Raw genomic sequence first — 27878 nt, forward strand, 5'->3', positions numbered from 1 at the left:
TAGCGTCAATGTTGCTTACGTGACAGCATCCCTGTGACACACTTCTCTGACCATGTTCCCTCTTGTGAAATATATGTCTGTCTTAAGATCCAAGGTCAGAATCTCTGGGTTGAAGTCCCAGGGAGACCCCTTCCTGGACACATGGCCTCGAACAACAATTAAACCCCTGGGTCTCAGTCCTCATCTGTAAAGTAAGACTGTGGATAGCACCTATGCCATGGGCTTAAAAAGGAGGACGCGCTGAAGGGCATTTGAAAGGTACCTGGTACTAAGTACTCACTAAATATCCGTAATGACTATACTGTGGATTCTTTCTGCTTGCGCTTCTGATTACCCTGTTAGCCAGTTCAGGAAGCGGAGTTAAAAAAAAGCCATGAAAGGTCCACATGGTAGAATATTACTTAGCATTAAAACGTCATGAGCTATCACGTTACAAGAAAATATGGAAACATCTTCAAGACACATAACTGAGAGAAGCCAACCAAAGGCCATGGGTTGTCCGATCTCTACCATATGGTTATCTGGGAAAGACAGAATCATGGAGACAGAAAGATGTCCATGGCCACCCATAGCTAGGAAAGAGGGAATGGTGGATCTGTGGACAAAGGAAAAAATCTCAGGTAGGGAAATCAGCTGTGTGATCCTGTAAGCGTAGATAGTACCGTTATGCTTGCTATGATCTTCGGAAGGAACACCACCAAGAGCCAACACACAGCAAACTCTGGCCTGGGCGGCAACGTGCTGTCAGCATAGGTTCATGGGTTTTAACAAATGTGCCGCTCTAGCTGAAGGTGGTGACTATGGCAGAGGCTTTGTGCGGGGCTGGAAGGTACTGACTGCACTTTCTGCTTGGTTTTGATGTGACCCTGAAACTACTCTTTTTAAAAAAAAAAAATAATCAAGTCTACTAACTATAAAAGGAAAGAAAGCCTGTGTCAAAATATTCACATCTTGACTATCAAGAGTTTAGGTAAGAACAGTTATAGGATACCAGGTATGTTGACGCAGATCTATAATCTCAGCACTTGGGAGGTGGCAGCAAAAGGCTGTGAGTTCAAAGCCAGCCTGGGCTGTCACAAACGAGCAGCTCTTTGTTCTTGCCACTATCATCATTTATTGGCCATGTAGGAGTCCTAGACTAAATAAGAGAGAGAGAGGGCAAGAGAACGGGGAGGTGTGTGAGCACTCAAAGAAGACAAACGCTAGTGGCAGCCAGTGGGCCAGTGGCGGTCTGAAGAGCTCTGCCCTGGACAGCTCCAGACTGAGAAAACACAAAGGCCAAGGTCATGAGGAGGCATAAAGAGGAACTCACAAAACAACTGGGAAGACTCAGCAGGTTTCTGCCTGTCTGCTGGACAGAGAAGCTCAGAGCCAAAATCCTTCCTCCTGACATGAAGCAAAAACACAGAGGAGGTAGGAAAACAGGAAGTCCCTCTGGCTAAAGTTTGTGCTCAGGGGAAAACAGAAATATTGAAAGTTATTCAAACAGCAAAATAGAATAAAGAAGAGCGTGGTTCCTGAAGTCTGCCGGGCTCGTGGTTACTGTATAATGAACCTCCTAAATGGGCTGATGTTCCAAGAAGACTCAGGAGAGCCAGTGGTAATTCCTGAAGCCAGTGTGAGTGAGTCAGGTCTTATGGCACAAGGGGGCAAGCGTGTCCAAGTTACCAACAATCCAGAAAAGGGTGGGCGCACAAATAGTCTTGCTAGCTTGACAGCTGTTTCAGCTAGGCTGTCATTGTGAAGGTGCTCATTGCCCTTGACTGTTCTGTGGCCTCAGAACCCCATCCCTCTATCTGAGAGACACTTCTCTTCTCTGTCCTATGAAGCCTGCCAACCTCATAACACTTATCCTTCAGGAATTATGCGTTCTGCTGGACCAGAGCTTCTGAAGTTGGATATGCCTCTGAATCACCTATGAGTCCCCTGAGGCATCCCTCAGAATCAAAGAAAACCCTTCTGAAATTGTGGCATCAAAACTGACATTTGAGTGACAGGAGGTTGACAAGCAAAGATCTAAGGGACCAGAATATCTAGGGTTCAGGGAATAGTGTTTGGGGCAAAGGTACCAGCAACTGTCTAGATGCATTCACGGAAGGCAAGGAAAGCTGCAGGAGGGATGGAGTGCTGTGGGCAATGTGGGAGAGGAGAACAGCAGGGTAGGAGAGTCCAGGAGCCACCCAGGTCCACTAAGCACCCGTCTCATCGTAGAGCTACACCTCCAGCTTCAACAGGAGCATCTCCAGCAAGTGAGAGGACATAAACTGTCTCAAGAAAATTGACTGAGGAGCACAAGGATTGGAGCCAAGTGGCCCAGGACAAGGTAGCAGTCGTGGAGAAGGCAGATGAGTCAGATGATCACACATTCTGGAGGTAGAACTTGCTGACAAGTTGAATGAGAAGAGATGAGATTCTCTGTTTCAGGCTGAGGCACTGGGGATATTTACTAAGATTTGAAATATTGAGCAAGGAGAGCTTGGGAAGGCAACAGTTCTGCCACATAAAGATAATTAGGGCATTTCCAAGCCGAGGTACTGACAGACGGTGGGATGTCTTGATCTTTTGATCTTTTGACCCTAATCACACCCACCCACCGTGGACTCACCGAACGCCTCAAAGTTGACAGTTTCCTGTTTCTCGTGTTTCCCAGGTGCTTTTTCTTACTACATTATGACCTTTGCCTGATGCACCTGTCATTCTTAGGGGCTTGAGACCCTAATCATGTTTACACACCAGCTCAAACTACCTTACTCCTCAAATAGCCGCCCTGACAGGTGCCTGTAAGGACTCCTGCTAAAACTAGAGACCACGGATGTGGCTCAGTCCATAAAGTGCTTGCCTAGCGTGCATGAATCTCTGGGTTCAAACCCCCGCACCTCATCAAACCAGGTTGGGTGGAACATGTCTTTAATCTTGGCCCTCGGGAGGTAAAGGCAGGAGGATCAGAGTTCAAGGCCAGCCTCGATTACATGGCAGGTTTGAGGCCAGCCTGGATTATATGAGACCCTCAGCAAACAGACAATCAACAAAATGAAAGCTAGATGCCGGGAGGAGTGTGGTGGCAGATGCTTCTAATACCAGCATTTGGGAAGCTAAGCGGGAAAGGCTGAGAGTTCCAGACCAGCGTAGGTGACACGGGGAGACCCCGTCTCAAGAAACAAAGTTAAATACCTAGATGCATTGTTTGTGACATCTGCCACATTTCCCCTCTGAGAATTATTTGTGCATATTATTCATCTTCCACAGTGGTTAAAGTCCTAAGACGCAGGGCTTAGAACCCACGTCCTTCGTTTATTTTGACAATATCTTCCATGCTACACAGCAATGTGCTCAGGACAGAGAAGGGTCCACATTCAATGTGCTGAGAAAGAGAGTCGTGAGTGAGCAGGCTTTGCCCTGAGATGGCTGTCAGATTAATATAGTCCCAGGTGGCCCAAAGCGGGAGCTCTCCCAGCCCTTAGGAGACTTGAGGATAGCTATGCTCCTGGTTCAGTGTCTAGAGATAGACTGTGCAAAGCTAAGAGTCTCAACACATCTAGGCCTTTGCCTGTGCATAACCTGCAGTAGGCAAACAGCATTCATCTTGAGAAAAACATAAATCTATAAGGAACTCACTAACAAAAGTATTATTAGAAAGATGGCCATATATTCTTTCCTAATAGAAATATTACATTTGTAGTGTTTATTTTATTTTATTTTACTGTTACCAGGCAACCCAATGCCTAGCCCTTGTAGAAGTAGACACTGGTCCACTCCGCTGTCTTCCTGCATGTATTAGCATTCTGCTACAGCCCTGGAATCCAGCGTTGAACCCTGATAACCTGAGGCCCTCGTGTCCACTCTGTCTGTGAGAACTTGTGAAAACCAGACTGATTCATTCTCATGAATTTTATTTCATGCTGTATGGGGTCATGGATTCTGAAAATGGAAAGAAATGGAGACAGGTCAGGTATCAGATTGGGGTCTTGATATACAAGCTGACAGCCTTCTACAGAATGAAGACTGGTGACCATAGAGGGAGGCTGGGGTGCGGCCTGAGCTCCAGAGGATCTTAGAGGTAGAAACTGACTTCCGCAGGGCAAGCAGCATGAGCGGAGGAAGGAAAACATAAAAACATGTAGATGGAGAAGCAGTGGCGGCTGTTGGAAGAGGATGGACAGCAAGAGAACAGCTAACAATGGCAGCCACCAGCAGTGGAATGTCACTCATATACCAGACACTGGAGTCGGAGTGCTCCAGAGATTTCCATATTAGCTTGTCCCAATGACCCTGGAATAGGTACAGTCATTTTCATCATTTCACAGATGAGGAGCCTGAGGGGGTGGGGCAGGGGCGGGGGTGGAGCTGCTAATTTACCCCGGGGTCACTGAGCTAGGAACTTCAAGAGCTGAGACTGAGCGCCAGCTTTACTCTCGCACCTTCTGATCCTGATTCAGGAACATTCCTCCCGTCAAGCCTGCCATAGCTGAGGAACGAGATGTCGCCTGACACCCCAGAGAGCAAGGTGCTGAGTGATGAGCTAATTTGGAAGTGTAACTCAAAGCCCTTCTGTGACTGAACTGTCAGGGCAGATGCACTCACCCAACATCAGGGATACTCACACCGTTGTGTCCGGCCCCACCTAGATGAGCATTTTATTGTCTGCCCTTCGTCATGAGTAATGTCACTTTCCATTTTAAGCAGGGAGCTTCAGGAGATGACCACAGCGTCAGCCATGATTTAAAGCTAAGCGCTGCCCGGGTAGTTACTCACTCCCTTCAAGACGTGGCTGGCACACACCCTCCTACTTGGGACACTGCAGGAAGACCTGCTTGCCTGTTGGAGCTTGAAGGCGATCTGAATGCTCCAGAGTCAGACTAGGCGTGATGCCAGGGTGTGTGAAGGCTGGTGGCTTGGCCTGGCTGTCCACCTGAATGCTGGCTTGCTCTAAGTCCCCTGTGTATACTATGATTGTGTTGCTCGTTCATTCACGTGGCATTTGTTAAGGCCCTACTGTGTGCCAATCACTCTGGTTCTCCGCTAGAGATCCCACCAGCAGCTACACAGCTACCGGTCTAGGGAAGATGAGCAGGCCTTTATCATACAATGTAACAACCATCAGGGAAAACATGTCATCTGGAAGACCAGGGAGGTTTGGGGACCAGCAGCCAGAGAACTGAATGCCATAGCAGACAGAAAGGACAAAAAAGAGTAGGCTGGCTTTCTGAATTGTAAACAACCAAAACTCAAGTTTGGAAAGCCTGGTTTTGTTCCAAGAGTCATTGGAAAGGCATTCTGGCCCCAAGTTGCAATGCAGGAAATCTTTCCTCAGACAAGACCTATGCAGGGTGTGTGTGTGTGTGTGTGTGTGTGTGTGAAATCTTTCACTCAGACAAGACCTGTGTGCTGTGTGTGTAGAGGAGAGACGGATGGAGATGGGCGGGGCTGACGATGCTGGGCAGTCAAGGATGACAAACCCAGAGAAACAGGTAGAAGTAGGGAAGGTGGGGAGGGGAAGGCTGGCTCAGGGATGACCTAAGACATTCTGAGTCAGAGAAGCCAGAGGCCCAGCTTAAAGAGAGCACTGGCTTACAGAGAGAAGCAGGCACCAGGCACAGCCAGGCTCCTAAGGGATTCCTGGCCAGAGACATCTTCTAACCTCTGAAGGTTCTGCCATCTCTTCAGAAAGGCAGCCATGTGCCAGCAGGTAAGCAGAAACTATGTTCTAAGCCTTCTTTGTGTTTGAGTGCTCCTGGGGCCACTCTGGAGGGCACCATTCCCGCTGTATGGTTTGGGCTTTTAGAGCCAACTAACTGGGAACAAAGTTCCCCATGTGGTAGGTGGAAAAGATGAGGAGAAGCCAGCGGGCATGAGAGCAGCCAACCTGGCATGGCTGTGCCAACACAAGCCAAGGGGCACCGTCTCAACGCCCCTCTTACTATGCCTGTCAGAATACACATGAAGGACTAGTATGCAAAGGCTAATGACTTGGCAAAGAGTCCGTGGCGGGAACACCGTGGAACCAGGGGACAAGCGCACATCTGGCTGACCACAGCTGTATGCTGACAGGGACGTGAGGAAATGAGGGTAAGATGAGGACAAGTGATCAGCTGAGAAGAAGACCCTTTTCTATACTAAATGCATGACAAGGGTCCCTGAGCAATCACCTCCCGCTTGAACCTCAAAATCAGCTACTGAGAAATTTCAGGTTTTATTTGGTGGGGGGAGGGGGCATCCCTGGTTTCCTGAAGGGACCCTTGACCGAGGAACTTTCAGCACAAACTCAAGGTGCTAACTTCTGGACTAGCAAGGGGCAGATTCAGTATTTTTAAATTAATTATTAAAATTTCTCTGCTTATATCAGAAAGGTTCCTTATAAACTATACAGAAAATATAGAACACAAAAAATGAAATGATAGGTATTAAATAAAACAGATGGTTAAAGGTATCTTATCTATAATCTTACCGCCCGATGCTGACTATGGCTATATTTTGAGGAGTGTGTGTATTCTCTAGTATGCACGTGTATGTAAATATATATATGTATGTAATTTGTATTCTTTCCTTTCAGTCATATATATTACTATTATCTTTTAAAATCACAGTTTTTTGTTTGTTTGTTTGTTTTTAATTTTCGAGACAGGGTTTCTTCGTAGTTTTCGGTTCCTGTCCTAGAACTAGCTCTTGTAGACCAGGCTGGCCTCAAACTCACAGAGATTCGCCTGCCTCTGCCTCCCGAGTGCTGGGATTAAAGGCGTGAGCCACCGCCGCCCGGCTAATCACAGTTCTTAATATCAGAAATTGTCACTGCCTAATTTAATCTCTATCCTCAAGGAAGACTTGTGCACGGATGGACAAGTTCGGAAGTCCACTAAGTGAGCAGAGGTTAGCAGAGCCCGGCAGGGACTGCCGCTTTGCTCAGATGTGTGGACAGAAACTGGACACCGTTCATGAGAAGGAAGTGTTTTTAGGAGGCACTAACATTTTCATTACTCACTAATATTCCTAGCTGGCCGTCAGTGTCCGAGAGGAGAGATGGAGAGGTACGGGACGTTGTATAAGACACAACGTACAGGACAGTTATATTACAGAGACACAAAACAGAAGGGCAGTTTCTAGAGCTGCTCTCTGAGTAGAATCTTCATTCTGACCTCATTTCACCGGCACTGGCCTAGGGGACCCTACGTCTTTGCCAAAGGCAGCTCACATTCCAGAGTGCAGCACACATGCATGGGTTCTTCCAGACAGGAACTCAGAATGGCTTCACAGGCTTCCGTAGAACTGAGGTGGCTCCAGCAGGTTCAAAGCCACGCCCATTCAGCTGCTACCATCCCTGTCCATTCTTGGCACACTGTATGCCACCTACCTTTGGTCCTTCTTTCAAGTCATCAAGAGAAATCCCCGCCTATTCAGGGGGCCTGTGTGTTTCCTCTTTGTATTAGCGCTCAGACATCTGTTTTGCGTTGGGATGCAGTAGCTTTGACTGTCCAGGGCATGTACGACACAGAGGCAAGGCCAGTGCCCTCCACATTGTTTACCTGTGAGTCTTCTAACCTCGAAACAACCTAGAACTGTTCCCACGGGCTTCCATCAGGTCTTTGCCCTCCTGCCCCCCATTCCCAGGAAACAAGGAAAATGAATGAACTTACTTCAGCTGATAAGCTATAGCTGAGAGAGAACCAAAACCTGGTTCTTTCCCTTCCTTCTAGGTCCCTCCAGGCCCATTTCCTGTCCTGAGACAAGGTGATGCCAGAGGCACGGGCAGCCAATGGGTGAGGTGAATGGAAAGCCGAGGGTCCGCTGACTCCTCCTTCAAGGGCAGATGCATCTCTTTGCTCCCAGAAGAGGGCTTCTGTTGTGCAGGGGCTGTTCTCTGCTTTGGTCTTATTTTGCTTTGTTTTAGTTTTTTCGAGACAGGGCCTCATAGCTCAGGCTGGTCTTAAGTTCACAATCTTCCCATTTCATCCCCCAAGTGCAGGAATGACGCTTAAATATTCGGAGTCTGGAGTTTTGTTTTTCCTTATTTCATCTAATTTTTTATTTCATTTCCAAAGTAAACAGTTGGAAAACACATAGATCTCCTTTCAAAGTTCATCATCTCCAACCAAACTCTCTGTTCTGCTTTTTAGTGCCGTGAACTTCTCTTTATATGCCCTGTTTGCAAACAAACTCACAGGCAGTTTGGTTTTCTGAAATATCCCTTCCCCTGGGGTTACTTGCTTTCTCAAGAGCCCGAGTTTCCATCTGTAAAACCAGGAGTTTCACTTTGTAAGTGTGGTACTGTATGATACATTAATCATGAGATAACATGCATAGGGTACATGATATACTCTTAATTAGCTATGTATATGTTTGATATAAATTGCGCTTGTTTCTGGAATGCCCATGAATGGTGAGTGATGCTATTTTTATATTTTCAGTGGTGACATCAAGTTTCCATTTACAATGAATTTCAGTCTAAAGTCTAACGACTTGAAAATGCAAACAATATGATACCCCGCCTCAAAAGGTGTGTATGTGTGGTGGGGGCTGTAGCTCAGTTGGTAGAGAACTTGCCTAGTGTACATAAGTCCTTGGGTTCAATTCCCAGAACTATAAACTTGACATGGTGGAAAGATGCCTGTAATCCCAGCGTTAAGTGGAGGCAGAAAGATCAGAAATATAAATTCATCCTTTCTTGACTACATAATTAGCCTCTCTCTCTCTCTCTCTCTCTCTCTCTCTCTCTCTCTCTCTCTGTGTGTGTGTGTGTGTGTGTGTGTGTGTGTGTGTGTTTCTTCTCCTAGACGTATGTCTAGTGGTTGGGGATTGAGTTACAATAGAGCACCTTCTTAGAAAGCACTAGACCCAGGGGGGTTCATCCTAGTTTAAGAAGGAAATTAGAAACCAAAACCAAAACAAAAACTGAGCCTACCTAGATTATTTCTAACTTATTCAGGACAACATATCCACCTTATATAGGAAATAAATCCCCTCAATAAACGTCCTAACACAGGAAACATAGCAGCAAACACTCCCGAATCAGCCAGCTAAACAACTCACCAAAGGCCATGAGACATCTCGGTGCAAACCCAGACATCTGTGGCCTGGATTTGCAGGAAGGCTGAGACACATTCCCAATGGCTGCTTCACATTACCGTGACCAAGACAGGAGGAGATGCAGCTGGTCCCCACTGGCCCTTCTTTCTGTGCCCCCACAATCTCCATTTCCTAACTATGCCAACCTCCACTGGAATAGCTTGAAGTAACCGACATTACGGGAGCCTCTTTCCCCAACGCCATGCCCTTTCAATTCTCTCACATCAAATCTCCTTTTGGAGCAGGAATGTCTCCAAAGTATTACACAGGAATCCTAGCCGTCTAATGTAAAGATGTCTGTGACTATTCCTGGAACACCTGCATCTACAGGTGAAAGGAGGGCCCAAGAACCAAAGCCTGCCCCTTAGGACTGAAGATTCAGGGAAAGGGATCAGGGAGGGGGAATGCAAGCCCGGATGCTAAAGATTGTAATTGTAGAGCCCAGAGATTGCCACAAACCACGGCAGTCAACACACAACAGGATGCCTGAGGAGGAAACAGTGACCTGGGGGCCTGGAAGGAGATGGAACAGGTTCAGGATGGAAGTAGTGTAAGCCCCAGAAGCCTCCGTCCTATAAAAAGGTGGTGTTGATCCTTGCAGCCCCTGCAACCGGTGGGCTATTTTGAGTCCCCTGCCCACTGTGGACAAGTGCAAGAAAGGGGGTCAACATCACACTTGTGGAAACATGACAGCTTCTGCTTGATGGGGTGCCCAAAGCCTCCTCCAATAGGACACTTAGACACAGGTGGTTTCCTACACATCCCAAGTCTTCTAATGCCAGTTCTGCAGGGAACCCCCTGCCCACCCCCTACCTACTTACACACTGCCCCTTCTGCTGCCCACGACTCAATGGGGGCAAGGAGAACAGGTACCAATTTCTATTGTCTTAGTCAAAAGTTCACATTTTTTTTTATTTTAATTATGTGTATGTTGGGGAGTGCACATGTGAGTGACGGTGCCGCCGGAGTTCAGAAAAGGGCATCAGATGCCCTGGAGCTGGAGGTACAGGCTGTTGGGAGCTGTCTAACGTGGGTACTGGAAACCAAGCTCCAGCCCTTTGCAAGAACAGCCTGAGCTCTTGCCCTCCAAGCCATCTCTCCAGCTCCAAGGTGCTCGCTTCTGAAAACAAAAAGGGAATACACTGGGCTAAGTTTGTAGCTCAGTTGGCAGAGCACTTACCGAGTGTGTATGAGGCCCCCAATTTGCTCCTCAGCTCTCCCTGTATGAATGAATGCATGCAATGGGAGCTGAGGGTTGACTGCTTATTTACCCTCACACGCAATGCCTGCTAAGTCACAGCCATTAAATGCTCGTTGAAAGAATGAGTGAGGACTAGTCTAACTCAACCCTACCTCTTCCTCCATCTCTTCACTCCGGTAAGCTGGAATGTTTCATGAGGAAGGGGTCAATGGTTTTAGAAAATGAATAGAATTTCAGGTCGACTTTGTTAATCAAAAGTCTCACTCTTGGGTTCATAACTGGGGACTTGGTAAAGCTTATCAAGCACTGCTTCATGAGAAAACCTGAAGTAACGCAAACTTTCTCACCAAAATGTTACATAGGATGGCCACACCACCGCCATTCCCATCACCCTCTTTCCTTCAAACAGATGGATTTTAACTCCATGTTTTTGAGACGGGGTTGTTTTTAAAAGGTGTTTGTTTAGCACATGCAGTGAGGTATGCTGATACATGTGGAAATGTGAAGTGAGTTCTGCCATCAGCCTCATCAGCGTCCCTACAGCCTCCCGTAGCTTTCGGTCCTCTGCTGAGCAGTTAAGGATACACTACTATTGCCTGATTTTTTTCCCCACTTCTTTCTTGGGAAAACTTTGGGGTCTTTTTGTCCTTTTGCTATGTAGCTCAAGCTGGCTCTGAGTTTACTGTCCTCCTGTCTCAGCCTCCTTGGTGCTGGAATCGAACAGTGAGGTAAATGGCTTGAATTTAAAGTTTGTTTTTTGTTTGTTTGTTTTCTTTCTTTCTAAGACAGGGTCTCATGTAGCTGAAGATGACTTTGACCTCATATTCCTCCTGCCTCCACTCCCAAAGGCTAGGATCATGGGTGTGCATCCCTATTCTGGTTTTATACGATACTGGGATTGAGTCCAGGACTTCATGCAGGCGCAGTACTCTACCAAATGAGCTACATCCTCAGCCCCAAGGACCCATTATTATGACTACTGTCACCGTGCTGCAAACAGGTTTCCACACTTACTCACCCTAAGCAGAACTTTGTGTTCAATACCCTCTTGTCTCCATTCCCTATCTGCAAGCAACGACCACTCTCTGTTTCTCTGAATTGACTTGTTTTTAGATTCAACATATAAGCAAGATCTGTGGCCTCTGTCTTTCTGTACCTGGCTTATCTGCTTAGATAATTTCTCAAGCTTCCTCCACCTTGATGCAAAGGACAGCATTTTCTTCTTTAGTTTAAGGCTGGGCTTGTTCCTCACCTTACTGGCAACAGTCACAAGGATTAAGATATCTCAGTTGCAATAGATGTAGGAATAGAGAAGTTGACTTAATACAATGATTTCAATATATTCAATAGTGGGATTGTTTGCCGTCTCTTCAGGCCCAAGGATTTACTTATTTTATGTGTCAAGTGTTTTCCTGCACGTGTGTATGTATATATGTATGCCATACACACGTGCCTGGTGCCCGTGGAGGCCAGAAGAGGGCACTGGATTCCCTGGAACTGGAGTTATGAATGGTGCTGGGAACCGAACCCTGGTCCTCTGCAAGAGTAGCCAATGCTTTTAACCACAGAGCCATCTTTCCAACCCCTACTCCCACCTCCGACCATTGTTAAGAAGTTTTTTTTCCTATGGATTTTCTTCTAATCATTTTATAGTTTCTGGTTTTACACATAAGATGTCAATCCATTTTGAGTTGCTCTTTGTATTTTTTCCACTCATTTTTATTGATATTTCCTTGAACTCACAAAGAAGTTCAGGCATAGTTTACATTTTAAAATGGCTTCTGGAACCCTGAATGTTTCATAACTCTTCGTTTATTTACTTTCTCTTTTGTACCTTTTGATGCCCAGGTCTTACATATACATTTTAAAATTTACTGATAAGTAGTTATGCACATTTCAATGAAACCGCAAACTGTATTTCTTCTACATTTCAATTTTCGGTTTGTATATTTTGTACATGAGCCAACATATTTATTAAACGTATCTTATATGCCATACCTGGGAATAAAAAGTTGAGCAAGACAGACAGAGGCTCTACCCAATAGAAACAGTCAGACAGCAAGCATGAGGCTCACACTGAGTCTGAGGAGAAGCAGACATGACCTGTCTTTCCAAGGCAGGTGGGGGTGATTGACAGGGCTGCTAGAGAGAGGTCCAGGCCAACAGGGAAGCAAGATCCAAGGTGAGCACAACACTGGCATATTTTGGAACTGGAAGCCACTGGCGGATGTGATGCCAGGGAACTCCTGGGCCATCTGTTTTCTCTCAATACAAAGACTAGGACAGCTTGGAAACCAAGTGGGTCCGCAGGAAGCAGCTAAACTATAAACTCTGCAGGTGTGCTCACCATCAGAGGATGGAGTGGGATGGGGGGTCAGAAGCCAGGCAGGGTCTCAGCTATTTTCTCTGGCATTACCGAGTGCCGGAGGAACCGGAAGTGGGGAGGCATCTGGAGCCCTGGCTCTCTTCCCTAGCCATACCCCTCATAGGAATGTCAGCAGTAGTCAGAGAAGTCAGAGCAGTGTGGCTGGAAAGGCATCCTTGGGGTCACACTCCTCTGCTGAAGGACTGTCTGTCTGTCCAGGCTCCTGTGAGTAGAAGACAGGCAGAAGAGGAGTGGCCAACAGTCCCAGTGTCCAGCCTGACACAACAGAGCGAGCTGGCTCCTGTGCCAGGTATCATCCCGTGAGCCATCATGAGCCTCATTTCAGTCAGCTGCTCAACATCTGAGTCCCATGTTCCCACAACATACTGCCACCTTCTTAGAGAAGGTGCCTGGACTGATGTCCCCAAAATATTCTGGTCAGGCAGCTGTGAAGAGTGGCTTTGCACCTGGCCCACACCCATGCATGGGAAGCTCCAGGCTCCCTTACCCACTGTGTGGGCTTCTTCATGAACATCCCTGCTCTACCTGCCCGCCACTCCACTGGGCAGGCAGAGTGACCTTTGAAAATTGTAAATCTGATGATGTCACTCCCCACTCTGCCTTGTCTGGTGGTTTCCCACAGTCCTGCCAATAAATGGCCACAAAGCTCCAAGTAATCTGTCAACTCCCCGGCCACAGCACGCCCTCCTGCTCTTTAGTTCCTCGATGGAAATATGCTCTTTCTGAACTCAGTACCTTTGCCACGCCTTTCTCTACTGCCTCCCAGTGGGAACGACCCTTCCTCTAGGACACCTTGCCATCCCTCAGGCCCGTAGATCACTTGACATGTAGCTCCCTGAAACCCCTCACTTCACTGTTCTAATGCCCAGTTCATCCAGAATCCCTTGTGTCTTTCCTATTCGAATGTGAACCTCAAGAGTGCCTCATTATGTGTGTCTTAATCTCTACTCCTTTCCCCATGCCTGGTACTGCCAGGTGCTCATTAAAAGCATGCTAGGTGATGGAATACATATCAGATTCTTCAACTCTTGGAAGCAACGTTTAAAAAAAAATGAGGTTAGGAAGAAGCTAAAACAAAACAATCCTGTCCTGTTTCAGTGCCGGGTGTCACTTCATCTATGACAGACTTGCTTGCTTGTGTGCTGTGGTAAGCCTTAGCTGACTCTTCAGGACCTCTTTCTGGCTTAGTTCACAATGGTCTGTGTTGTGAATTAACCTTGTTGTACACTGTGAAGATGTGTCACTCAGATTGGTTTAATAAGAAGCTGAACAGCCAATAGCTAGGCAGGATTTTCGGGGCAGAGAGAAGCCTGGGAGGAAGAGAGTCACTGTTATCAGCCAGACACAATGAAGCAGGGAAGCAGCATGGGCAATACAGAGTAAAGGCAACAAAGACACGAGGCAGAAGTAACTTCATAGAAATCGGTTAACTTAAGTTAGATGATCTAGTTAGAAACAAGTCTAAGCTATCAGCTGAGCTTTTGTAATTAATAAAAAGTCTCCATATGGTTATTTGGGAGCCGGAAGGCGGGACAGATGAAGACTTGCTGCAAGTCTGGGCCTTTGTATTAGGTCCCATCAATGCAAAGCCTCGGAGGAAACCCACAAACATAGGTCATGTCCAGGTGCTCATGCACGGCCTAGCCTCTTGCCATGCAACAGAGCAAGGAACTCCAGGCTCTGTTTTGCTTTCTCCTCCCCTCGTAGCAACAACAATTATTCAGTAAAGGAAATTAAGAGTAATAGAAAGAAAAATAAACATTGAAATGAACAGTGTCCCTGGGCTACTGCTTCATAATACACACACACACACACACACACACACACACACACACAGTGTCCCTGGGCTACTGCTTCAGATCTCACACACGTGTGCGCGCACACACACACACTCACACACACACACACTCACACACACACACACAGTGTCCCTGGGCTACTGCTTCATAATACACACATACACACACACACACACAGTAGATTTGGACTTGCAGTGACTTTGCTAAAGGAAGAAAAATAATCAAATTTGTTCCCCTTAGGCAGAACCACTTTTCTTTATCTTAATACCAAAAAAGAATTCCCGAGGCCCATGGGTCACACAGTGAAGTAACTTGCTAGACATGGCTTACCAAGCTTACTTGTCCTGGTACATTAGAACTAGGAAAAGGGACTTTGTCATAATTCCCAGGAAGATGGGCCACACAGAGCAGAAAGCTCAGGGTGTGAGCCCCGTGGTAGGTCCTGTGCTGATAAAAGGAGAGGCAGCTGGGAGGGGAAGCTCAAATCTCCCAGGAATTCCAAAGACGCTGAGCAAAGAAAAATGCCACACGTCAGACTTGGGCATGCAGAACGATGAAAGCTGCTTATCCGTCATCTAGTACAAGTGGGGAGGGGCGGATTCTATTTATCTGCTTAAGTTAGCACTGCCTGAACTAACCCTGGCAACAGGGACCTGTGGCAGGTAGAATGGGAAGTTGACAGCAGCTCATCGTGTTCCCTGAGGTCTTCGTGTATGTTGAGTCTGTTGCAATGCATTATACCATTTACTTTCCCTGGTTATGTTACACAGGATTATTACCATCTTCAGTCTATGAGAGAGAATGTTGAGATTCAGGGGCTCTGGGGAATTTGCCCAGAGTTACCAGTGAGTTGGTGCCAACTAGATAGGAAGCCAGGCCTATTTAGAGTTGCTGATGTAAACCATTATTGTGCATCTCCCTGCTCTCCTGGTGCTTACAATCACATGGAAAAGGCCTTATAAGAAAAGCCTTCTGATCTTCCAAATGCCTACCAAAACGACCCACTAAGCTCTGCTTATAGCAGCTAGCATTCCTAGCCCAGAGTTCTGAACTCATCCACATTTCTCCGACAAACCAGTTCAAAAGGCTTACAAACCACACGCTCAGCTTTATGTCAGCAAAACCCCCCACTCCTGTACCAATTTTTTGCATTTGTTAATCTTCATGTTGCTGCAATAAAAGATGCTGACAAAAACAGTCTGAGTAAGGAAGGTTTCATTTTGGTTTAAAGTTTCAGGAGGAAGTCCAGCGGCAGAGAGGGGATGGTGGTAAGAGCATGAAGCTGCTGTTCTCACTGTGCCCTCGTTCAGGAAGTAGACAATGCTGAATGCTAGTTCTCGAATAAGATTTTTTTTTATGCACTACCGAATTCCACCCCACATGATGCTATCACACACAGTTAGGGTGAGTCTTCCCAGCTGATATAACCAAATGAAGAAATTCCATCACAACACACAGAGAGGCTCATCTCTTCAGACACGCTAGATCCTAACAAGTTGACAGCCGGTATTAACCATGATGATACCCTTATAGTTATATTTATATAACTTCACTTTGCAAAAATGTTTACACTTGTAACACAAAAATTAACACAAGAGCCCAGCACCAAGGCACACAACTTATAAATCCAGCACTCAGGAGATAGAGGGGAAAAAAGATCAGAAGACCAAGACAAGACTCTAATAACACAGAGAGTTCAAGGCCAGCTTAGACTACATGAGACCCTCAAAAAAAAAAAAAAGAAAACAAAGAGAATTTAATGGGAGTTAATTCTGGCAGAAGTAATCATATACCCTAAAAACATTTTTATTATTATTTACATATATATTCCAGTTTTCCAGTCTTTGCCTTATATTTAAAGCAACCTAGGTAAATTGTCTACCTCCTGCTTATTTGTTGAATTAATACAAAAGATCAAAAAATCATCCCACTTTCCCAGGCATGGGGCACCATGCCCCTGCGGTACAGAAGACCACTTCCAGTTGCGGTAGTAAAAGAAAGCCCCTTCCAGGGTCCCGTGTTTTTGTTGTTCAAAGGAGAAAGTTCTTGTTTGAGATCCAGCTGCCCAGGAGAACTGCGATTCTATTTGTAACCTAAAGCACCCAGCAGGCAGGATGTAGCCAGTGGCATAATGAGTCAGTGACAGTCTTCTTTCGAGGAACTTATGGCTGACTTTGACTTATGGGAAGTGTTGGTAATTGCCCTACAGAGTTAGTTCCTTTTAGACAATGAAAGCTAAATTCAACTGCTCCCTGCAGCTTGGTCAGTCCAAGTAGGGGATTGTGTAAGAGAACAGAGAACAAGGAAACTTCATGAACCTGTGGGAGGGAGGGAGAGGGACGGGAGCTCAGGGAGGAAAGCCCCTCCTTTCCTGGAAGAACGACTCAGCAGCTTGATTTCTTCCCGTCTTTCCATTTTGATGCATAAACAATAGCATCAAAATAATAAACGAGCAATTGACTAAAGCAATGACCTAGCCCACATGGGGGCGATTGCAGAGCGGAAATCGGAGTCTGGCCGGATAAATTCCGCTGAGAGAATGACTGAAGAGAGAAGCTCCGAAAAGCAGATAAAATTTCTTTGTAATGTTTGCCTTGAGGAAAGGCACCCTTCCACAGGAAGAAGGTCAAATCCGGGCTATTTTTGCAGGATCATTTCAAGTGGTCAGTCGATTTGTTTCCTGTGGTTCCCAGAATTGGGTAGCAGACTCTCAAGAGGATGTTGGTGATAGTAACAGGGACTTGATGAGTGAGAACCAACAATTACCTCTATATTTGCCTCTTTTTCTATAAAAAATCATCTAGGGGAAAGCCACCTGTTTCAGAAGTGCAAAGTTCATCACAACAGAAAGTAGAGTAGGGCATGAAAGCCCTTCAGTGTGGCAGATTCTCGGGTCAAGAATTCGCAATCTGAAATTTTCATTTATCTGCTCATCCCCTCTCCCCCGGCTTGCTCATCACCTAACAGCCACTGTTGGGGAAGGCCATTCCTGGAAAGGGAGCAGTTTGTTGGAGGTCTGTGTGGTAAGGACCACAATGAAGTCAGGATCCAAGAATAGATGATGGAGAGGCTGGAATGTGGGGACAAATTAGTGGGAGAATGTGCTGGGCCACATAGCATCATATAGGTCATGCCAGGATTTAGATTTTGCTTTACAGAAATACAAAGTTATAAAAAAATTAAACCAGGAAATGATGCATCTGAATTAAGTTTTTAGCAGGGGTTTTTTAGTGCACTCTCTCTGACACTGCGCTTTAAGTGGCATGGAGAATCGTATAAGAAAAGCAGACTCTTTGAGAAAATAAGACTGATGGTGTATAGGTCAGTGCAAATATTAGCAAGGTAGTTGTAATGAGGTGTACATTTGTTAAGCTTTCGTGGGAGTCAGAGTTTGATTGCTATACCTCAGAAATGCCAGACAGCTAATAAGGCTGGGACTGGGGAAACGTGAGGGTAGCTGTTACTGTAGGCTTACTTAGCAACCATGCAGCATTTTGTGAAAACTCATCTGGACGGTAGTGGTGCACACGTTTAATTCCAGCACTCGGGGAGGCAGAGGCAGGCAGATCTCTGTGAGCTCAAGGCCAGCCTGGTCTTCAAAGGGAGTCCCAGGACTGTTACACAGAGAAACCCTGTCTAAAAAACCAACCAGCCAAACAAACAAAAAAAATCAATGTAACGGAGTAAATATTTATATTAAAAAATATAACATTAATAATGATAAGAACAAGGATGAAAAAAGACAGGTTGAGTAAAAATGATGAAAATATAATGTGAACAAAACACACCTGATATGAAACCTAATGAGTTGTGCGCATGTTTGTGTGTGTGAACATATATGTACGGACAGGGATGTGTGTGTATGTGTGTGTGTGTGTAGTAGTGAAATAGACAGTCGTAATCATCATAAACTACCATACCATGGCATATTTAGGTCTGAGATGAAGCAGGGCAGTGAGGAGAGCTTCCTTGGATGAAGGTGGCACAACAGAATTTGATGCTGAAGAGGCAGAAGCCCCGCCTCAAAATTCTGGGTGTTAATAAGGGTTTTCCGTCAATCAAACTCTCTGCACGGTAAAATCTTACAGTGTAAGGACTAGCCCTATGGAGAACAGTGTCGAAAAGCAATACTCATACATATATTTACTTCCCAGAAGATCAGGCCTATGGGAACATCGCACCACTGGGGACTCAGCACGTAGGATGAAATTACTGGGAAGAGTTCTGCATTCCTTCTGCCCCACTCCATGGACCCATCCAAAGACTCAGATTTATAGAACTCTAGAAGAGTCCCCTGGAACTTGCCAAGACCAGGGAGGATCCGGGAATGTAGATCCTTGGCTGTCCAAGGGAACTATGGAAGCAGAAAGAAAACAGGAGACCCTTTGAAGCCTCTCTGTTCTCCTTGTTGCCTAATCTGTTTTCAAAGGTCAGCAACTTAAGTGTCTCCATTTTTCTTTTCAAGCCACCCCACCCAACACAGCAGTTATTTGGTTCCTAAAACATGAGAGGGGTAGTGGATGCTGAGAAGATAAATGGCTTTGGAAGGTCAGATAGAACAAATGAGGGGGGAGATCATGAGACCTGGACAACTGAGAGCTTTGAACTACCACAAGCTTGAGTCACCTTCACTGAGAGGCCTCTGCAGAGAGGTGGGCAGTTGCAGCTATTGGTACCTACCTACCCTCAGCATTTTCTGAGAAATGGCGTCTTGGCCCTAACGCGTACCTTCCTGGAGACAGGAGATACCAGTGCAGACTTATCTCTTACGTTAGTTCTTGGGCCTAAGATTTCAGCTCACTTCCAAGTGATTTCATCCTTATCCAAGACTGGCTATTCTTCCAGAACCTCTAAAGAGCATGTTGTTCTGCTCCACTTCTATCCCGTCATACCCATCCAGGGGCTAAGCTGTATGGGGACCTATATGTGGAAAGCTATATTATAGGGTCCTGGGAGCCACAGGCAGCACTGAAATGCTGCACAAATGGAAGCATAGCCCTTTGGGGACTGTTCACATAGTTCATACCAAGAGAGTTGGTAAAGACAAGGGATTGCTAAGAATAACCCAACTCCTTAAAGAGAAGAATGCCAAAGGGAACAATTGTGCCACTGTCCTAATGCAGTCCCTGAAGAAAGTTCTGGAATGCTTGCACCAGCGATCCGAGCCCTTTTGTTCCTGCCCTTTTGGCTGTGACACCCACAGGGTCCCTTGGCAAAGCATGGGCCTTGGCTCTGCCATTGGCTCTCAGCCTGGAGTTCTCGGGCTCCAGCTAGGGCCTCCATAGCTCTCCTTTAAGGTCCAGAACAGACGGTGCATGAGCAAGCTCCACGGGTTTCACTCCTCCCTCGGTACCCAAGTACCTTAAACAGCAGCCCCACGCTGGTCCTGCCACCTCTTCTTCCAGAGACACCTGGATAACATCTGTCTGGCCAAAACGTGAGTTTTGTCCTTTGTCTTCATCGCATTCTGAGTGAGCCGGGGGGCTATCGGAGGTGAGGCTGCCCAATAGTGAGGTGACGTCATAAGCAAATGCCTCAGGGGTGAGGGCTTTATTCTTGGCTGAGCCGCAGGTTTCCTTGGCCGAACTGTGCAGTCCCTATGCATCACAGCTGTCTAGGGTTGAGAAAAATGGGGTGGTTATGTAGCTTGCAGGAAGAGTAGAAAGCAGTCCTCGATGAGTCCCTGAGAGAATCTCGTTTGTTCAAGCTGCTCCGTGAAACTCCAAATGCCTTAAGAGTTTAATGAACCAAACCCCCGAGACACGGGGTGTGTCACCTCCTGCCCAGGCCTTGCTCTGCTTCTTTACAGCACCATCACAAGACTGGCACTCTTGGTTTCCTTGGCTACAGTATTGCTGGAGGTGAACCAAACCCCCGAGACACGCTGTGTGTCACCTCCTGCCCAGGCCTTGCTCTGCTTCTTTACAGCACCATCACAAGACTGGCACTCTTGGTTTCCTTGGCTACAGTATTGCTGGAGGTGGAACCTAGGGCCTACATGCTAAACATGACCATCCTCATTGAGCTCCATTCCCAGTCCCAGGCAAAGCAACAGAGGAGCAGAAAGGTCAAGTGACTTGCCAGTCATAAAAAGGCGTTAATGAAACCACAGAAACCAAAATCCAAGTCTCAAACCGTGAGAGGTCTCCCTTTGCAGGGGCATCTCCAATCTTCTAAAGTCAGCCCCTTTCCAAATAGGTCCTTCCCCCCAGTCCTTAGCAGCGTGGCCACTGCTCACCTGATGAGGGCCAAGATGATCTCACGTGGCCCTGGGTCACCTTGAGGCATCAGAAGAACAGCCTGGTGGTTGTCACTGCAGCACCATGGGAAGGGACAGCTGGCAGGGCAAAGACTGTACTTGCATGAAAGCAAATGCTCCTTCTTTGAAGTTGTCCATAGGACTGCATAAGTTACAGTGGTCGGTAGGTTACAAAGAACAAAGAAGGCGAAGGGTCACCCAGTTCAAAGAACATTTGTTCTCTTGATCACACTAAATCCATGATTAAAATCATAGACTTTGGGCATATGAAAACCCTAGGTTCAGATCTTAAACTTTTAACACTGTAATAGGCCAGGATACATTTTTGGGTTGAAACTACTGCTCTTATTTACCACCTTGTTGAGCAGAATGGGGGACAATGCTTCTCTAGCAAAATTTCTTTGAGAATCCATTAATGTATACAGCATATTTAGGACCATGTTTGATACACTATACATATTTAAGAACTTTTACTGCTTCTGGTTGTAGCCAGGGCAGATTATTGGGTAACGCATGGTAAGGCAAGCCTTTCACAGTCCAAACAGATAACAAGCACACACTTCAAAAGTCTGCGTTTGAAGAAGCTAAGATTTCTAGGTCAAGAGTGGGCGGGGGCTGGAGGGGTGGGGGAGAAAAGACTCTGCAAACACGGTCTTCTAAAGAGCAGGGAAGTCAGCTGACTTGGAGTAAGGAATGTCCTTGCTGGGCCCTTCCTGGAGACTGTAAAGTTGCACAACAGATTAAAAAGATTTTTGGAGACACATCAGTAAGCCGAGGTTGAAGGAAGGAGAGTGAGGGCTGCAAGAGCCCCTGCAGAATCACTTAACATTTGGCTCTAAGCCCCAGCTTTAATGCATCTGTCTGCAGGAAGGATATTCCGGTTTAAGATGTGCACAGGTTTTCGGGACACACTGAACCAGAGTCTCCCATTAAAATTCAGACAGAACCGGAGCCAGGGGAGCGCACCACTGCGCCAGGCCCTCTGCTTCTCCTTTCCATGTGGATTCTGTTCTCCGCAGGCACTTAAAAGAACGCCCGACCTCCGGTTGGATGATGGTGTTATGGTGGGGAGGTGTTTGATGGGGGTGAATAAGTCAGAGTGCAGAATATAAAAGATCTCAGATGGAGGAGAAAGAAAAGATGTTGGAGATGGCCCTCCTGGGAGGTGCATCTGCTTCTCTTGGTCTCTGTGGAGGGATGTCAAGGCAAAGGCTAAGACTGGGCGGCTGAGTGAAGCACCTGGATTGGACGACAGTTGCACTTAGTCCAGGCAACAACGGCCTTCTCTGGAACCTGGCCGAGTCTGGCAAGGCAGAATATAGACATCTTAAGGGCAGAAAGCACTTTGGCACACCTTTTTTTAATCCCAACATTCGTGAGGCAGTGGCAAATAGACTTTTGCAAGTTTGAGGCCGATCTGGCATACATAGTGAGTTCCAGGTCAGCCACAGTTACATTAAAAAAAAAAAATCTCGAAAGCTTTTTTTTGTTTTTGTTTTTAAGAAGTTAGGATGGCTCATCTATCGTACATCGTGGAACAACCCCAGTGGGGTCTTGGACAGTTCCCTAACATAAAGCAACTATACAGTTGACTAGACAGAGGTTAACATTCCATAAGTAAACAAGGACTGGAAATAGAAAGGCTTTACCGCGATGTCAGTTATGAAAGTATTTCTAGTTTTTTAAGATTTTGATTGGGAACTAGGGACTTGGGGGCTTTCTTTTCCTTTCTTTGTCTAAATTCCCAGGACATCTGTAGCATCCTCTTTATGGCAGACACAAGGAACAGAAGTAATTGACACCTAAAGTATGCCATCTTGATCTCCCTCAAGCATTTGACATTGGCTGCCCAGGAACAGTATATGCCCAGTAACTTGGGGGCTTCTTGGGATCAGAAAGCTCCTGAAGAACTGGAGAGGAGAGTAAGGAGGTAGCTCAATGGTAGCAAACTTGCCTAGCATGTAGGAGACACTGGGTTCAATTCCCAGTGCTTAAAAGAAAAGACGGGAGAAAAAGACTTTTAAGACCTTAGCCCCTCTCTCATCATGGACAACACAAGCCTCAACCCTACGAAACTCAGAGAGAGCCCGTCATTGTGCAGCACATCCATTTAACCAGTGTTTTTTTTAAACTATGGGTTGTGACCTCTATGGGGTCAAATGACCCTTCAGAGGGGTCTCATATCAGATAACCTGTACACAAGACATTTACATTACAATTTATAACAGTAGCAAAATTATAGTTATGAAGTAGCAATGAAGATAAATATATGGTTGGGAGTCACGACATGAGGAACTGTGTAAAAGAGGTCGCAGCACTAGGAAGGCTGAGAACCACCCGTCTAAGCCCATGAAAAGACAACATTGCTGCCTGTAAGTCATGATGGAACATTCCATCCTAGCAGAGAGATACTTTTCAAGCACTGTTATGTTAAGACTTAAGCTTGTTATAAATCAGCATCGTGGATGGCTGAGTCTGCGCATGGTGATAATCAAGTTAGCATCAATCAAACGCTCACACATTTTCTGGGGCCAGGTTCAGAACTTTAGATGAGTTAGTTAAAAACTGAAAGTCACTGGGCGGCGGCGGTGCACACCCTCAGTCCCTTTAACCCCAGCTCTGGGGAGGCAAAGGAAGGTGGATCTCTGCAAATCTGAGGCCAGCTTGGTGGTCCACAGGTGAGTTCCAGGACAGTCAGGGCTACACGGAGAAACTCTGTCTCAAAACAAAAACAACAAAAGACTCACCATGACTCAGTGCAGTGGCCATTTATGGAGAGACTGCGGCTCTATTAGAAAGAATAGTTCACTAATGAATATCCAGCAAGATTTAAACTCAAGTCAAATGCTAGGCTGAAAATCAGCCATGTGGGGGATGGTTAGAAAGAGAAGAAAGAGCGGCATTTAAAAAAATATTTTAATTGAATAGAATTTATCACTTTCCCACCTCCCTTTCTTCCATTTGACCCCTTCTAGGTGTCCTCCCCACCAGGCCCCCCCAAGATGAGATCCTTTTTCTTTGATTATTATTGTTACACACAGATATGCGCGCACACACACACAAGTATATAAATATAATCTGTTGAGTCCGTTTCTGTTGTTTGTACATACAGTTTCAAGGCTGACCACTCTGAGATGGGCAGTCAGTAAGGGGGCTCATCCCTGGAAAACAGCCTTTCTCCTCTGAGCTGTCATTAGCGTCCTGTAACTCTTTGTCTAGAGTGGGGCCCCGTGAAACTTTTTATTCCATGTTAGCATGTTTGCTGATATTGCCATTGATCCAGTCTTGGTTGTGAGGCCATTTCTGTGATAAAAGCATTCTCACCGGAGCTTATTTCAAGCTACTAACCATGGCAATATGGTTTCTGCTTGGGCCATAATGATCTCTCAAGAACGTGAAGGGTTCAACTCCTGCACACTCCAGTGGAAGTTCACCCCACAGCTGAGTCAACAGTTTACTGTCAATAATGGAAAAAGAACTCCAGCTCATGGAAGAGAGCTGGCTTGGGGACCAGCCCAGGCCAGCCAGCTCCATCACACTCTGATCCATACAGAGTACCAAGGACACAGCAGGAGAAATAAGGAGGGCTGGGAACACTCTGTCTCCCTCCCCGCAGTCAAACTTTCCTTCACTGAGGGTGTGCCTGCCTTGGGACGCTCTGCAGCACAAATAAGGAGACCTGGAATCCTTCTACCACCCTATCAATCATTTTTTGGTCAGATATGGAGGCCAAACTTGACCCTTGCCCTTCTGGACTCAGTAATTTTAAAAGCATTTCTTCTGAAGAAGCGAGGAAATGATTGTTACAAGTGGGAACAGGGACCGCTTCAGAGGGTTTTCCTATGTAACGCGACTGCGTCGAAGACACCCTGTAAGGGTTTGGGCTCAGCTTCTCTGTCAGCATCTGCAGGACACCACCTGCTAACTAGGCCTTCTGAGAACACTTTTCCACCAGGACAGACGTGCCTAGGTATCTGCCAAGTACTAGAGGCAGAGAGAGTCAGTGGCTTCTGTCTCGGAGCTGCAGAGAGGAATGAAGCAGGCAGTCAAGAGCATAGTTCAAATGCATTCATTCACTCACCCTACAAATATTTGTCAAGGGCCCGTTAGGTACCAGGCATCTTGCCAGCTTCTGGTTATACCATGGCGAGAGAGACAGACAAGTTTCTGCCTCCACAGACCTGGCAGTCTAGTGACGAAGGGAGATATTAATCAAATAATCACGAGCATGAAGATGTAATTAAAAACTTATGAAGGGATGGGGGACAACGGGTCTGTGAGGACAGGAGGAGCCTGGCTCAGTTCTCAGAAGCAGAAAAGGCTTCTGAAGGAACTGATAAGGGCACTAAGATCCCGTGACAAATAGGGAAAGGACAGTAGCCCAGCCAGTCGGAAGAGCCTGGACAAGCGGCCCAGGTCAGGAGGGAAGGCTGTGCTCTCTAGGTCTGCAGAGGAAGCTGGGTGGAAGACGAGGTAGGGGGAACCACCTGGACCCGCAGCGGCCATGCAGGCTGTAGCAAGGTTTTGGTGTTTACCCAGCAACAAGAATCCATGGGCGGGTGTTGACAGAGGAAGGCAGGTGACAGTGACAACCCTCAGTGCTGCTGAAGGGAGTCCAGAGAACCAGTATCTGACCTGGTGTGTGTGGTGCGGACAGGCGTCAGGAGGTCAAGGTTGGGGCGTGTGTCCACACAGAAGTTTCTGGAGGAGGAAATGTGAGAGCTGAATTTTTGAAGGGTGAGTATGATTAGCCAGGCTAGAGTGGAAGGGGAGAGAGAGAGAACCTGATGCTGTCAGCTTTGGGCTCAGGCCTAGGAGAGGAACGCAAAGGGCGGGGTGGTGGGCACATATAAAGAGCCCAGTTAGACAAGGCAACAGAGCTAGGCAGAGACCAGATCACAAAAGCCTTGCGGGCCATGGCAGGAATCTGCACTTCACCCTAAAGGCGGCAGAACTCTACTGAACCAAACATCTGGAGAGAGCAGTCCTCAGGTCGCTGAGGTGGGGAGGTCACGAGCAACAGGGCCCAGAGTAAGCAGAGCTAGAGAAGAAAGCACTGCCCACGCCAAGGCCGTCCTGGTGAGAGCAACGGGAAAGAGGAAGTTGTCTGGGGACTTTAAAAGGTGAGAGGGCCTTGTCACCACCCACTGGGTGGAAGCGATTTCTATTCAAACAACAGTCTGATAAAACAAAGGTTTCCATTTGGGTTGAGTCTTGCCCCATGGGTCCTTAAGAGCAATGTATTCACTTGTCATTAAGGGAAGATCCTCTCAGTTAAAGAGATGGCCATGCCCTTCCAGCGACCTCGTCCTTGTTTATAGTTTGTATCTATTGTTCTATGGGCTGAGACAGGGGTCTCAAAAGTTCTCACCGTCATTATGGAGTTATCAATTCCTGTTCTCCTCTTCTCAATGTTAGCCTTGTAGACAGCAAGGTTGTGCCACCAAATCTGTCCATGGGATTTTCCCATTCGTCGTGCGATGATTCCTGTCGCCTGTAATCATTCTTTTCACTTTGGAATTATTTTATCACATATCAATGTAGCCAGGCCAAGTTTGTAACTTTCTGTTATTATTTGTCTATCGTGTTTACACATTTAAAATGTGTACTTAGAGAGAGTGGTGAGGGGGTGGGTACATGTTTGTGTGTACGTGTGCATGGGTGTGCATAGGCTGTAAGTCAGCATTGGGTATCTTCCTCAATCATTCTGTACCTTGTTTTCCGAGACAGGCTCTCTCACTGAGCCTGGAGCATCTTGATTCAGCTAGGCTGGCTGGCCACTGAGCTTCAAGGACCCTAGGGTCATTGATTACATCACATGGGGATCCGAGTGTACATCCTCATCCTTGAGCAATAGGCATTTTACTGACAGAGTCCTCTCCCTCACCCCCACCCCCACTCATGGTTCTTTCCTCCACACTTAGTTTAGGTTTGCCTTGCCTGCACCTCCCCCTCTCACCTATACCCCTGCCCCATCATCCCTGCTTAAACCTTCCACCCTGGCATCCCCCCTTCCACCCCAGCATCTTCCCTTTCATCCCAGCATCCCCCTTCCACTCCCAGCACCCCTTCCACCCCCAGCATCCCCCCTTCCACCCCCAGCATCCCCCTCCCACATTTGCATCTCCTATGCTATAGCTTTCCTCTTCTCTAGTCTTTTATCACCTCCCAAGGACCTCTTTCTAGTTGCTCACATATAAATACACATATATAAAAACTAGAAAGCAGGATCTCCATATGAGAGAGAATACAAAGTCTTTTTGAACCCTGGTTACCTCACTTACTGGAGTATTTTCAAGCTCCATCCATTTTTTATTGTAAACTTCATAATTTTATCTTTCTTTATGGGTGCACAAAACCCCCGTTGGTATATATACATTTTTTAATATCCATTCTTCCATTGGCTGACATCTAGCTTGATTTCATTTTGTGAATACGGCAGCAATGGACTGAAGGCAAGAAGTCCTTTGGTTATGTGCCCAGGAGTGGTGAAGTTGGGTCACATAGTACTTTACTTTTTTGAGAAACCTCCACACAGATATCCATACTCCTGCATTGGTTTATACTCTCACCAACAGTAACCAAAAGTTGTCCCTACCCACATCCTCACCGGTGTTTGTTACCATTTGTTTTATTGGTAGCCATTCTGACTAGGATAAGATGGATCTCCGAGTAGTTTTAATTTTCATTTCCGTAATGGCTATGAACGTTGATCAGTTCTTAAAATAGTTTGGTCATCTGTAGTTCTACTTCTCAGAACTTCTGTTCGGTTCCTTACTTAATCCATTTTTGGAGTCGGTTGCCTTACTCTTGTTTAATTTTTTTGGGTTCTTTATATATTTGAGAAATCAGCCTTCTGTCCATTGACAGATAATTTGTCAGTTTGCGAAGGTTTTCCTCGCATATATAAGCTGCCTCTTCACTCCATTAGAGTTTGGGTTTTTATTTTTAGACTGTCTTGCTGTGCTTGTCCATAGTGTGCAAGCCACTGACCCAGGTTTAATTTGTACCCTTTTATTTTAACCACTCTGAATCCCTAGGTTTTAAATGTATCTCTTATAGCCAGAATGCATATATATGTGTATATATATGTATGTATATATACAGATATATGGATTTTTAAGAGCTCCTATAGCTAAATAATTTAGTCCATTTCTATTTTTTTGGATAATTCAT

At 46.2% G+C, this 27878-nt stretch overlaps 1 protein-coding gene across 7 annotated transcripts in view; it reads left to right on the forward strand.

Moving 5' to 3' along the window:
* Fgf1 (fibroblast growth factor 1) overlaps nucleotides 1–27878 on the forward strand; it is a 97815-nt gene that overhangs the window by 45479 nt on the left and 24458 nt on the right. Inside the window, exon 1 of one of the 7 annotated variants that reach the window (XM_075968789.1) lies at nucleotides 19846–19880. The exons of 5 other annotated variants lie outside the window; for them this stretch is intronic. The gene's annotated coding sequence lies outside the window, so the exon portion shown is untranslated. Of the gene's footprint in view, nucleotides 1–19845; nucleotides 19881–25592; nucleotides 25826–27878 lie in introns of those variants that run through there. One more of the 7 variants, XM_075968787.1, reaches the window with a different exon arrangement.

This window comes from Microtus pennsylvanicus, chromosome 4, assembly GCF_037038515.1.
Source record: "Microtus pennsylvanicus isolate mMicPen1 chromosome 4, mMicPen1.hap1, whole genome shotgun sequence".
Lineage (NCBI taxonomy): Eukaryota > Metazoa > Chordata > Mammalia > Rodentia > Cricetidae > Microtus > Microtus pennsylvanicus.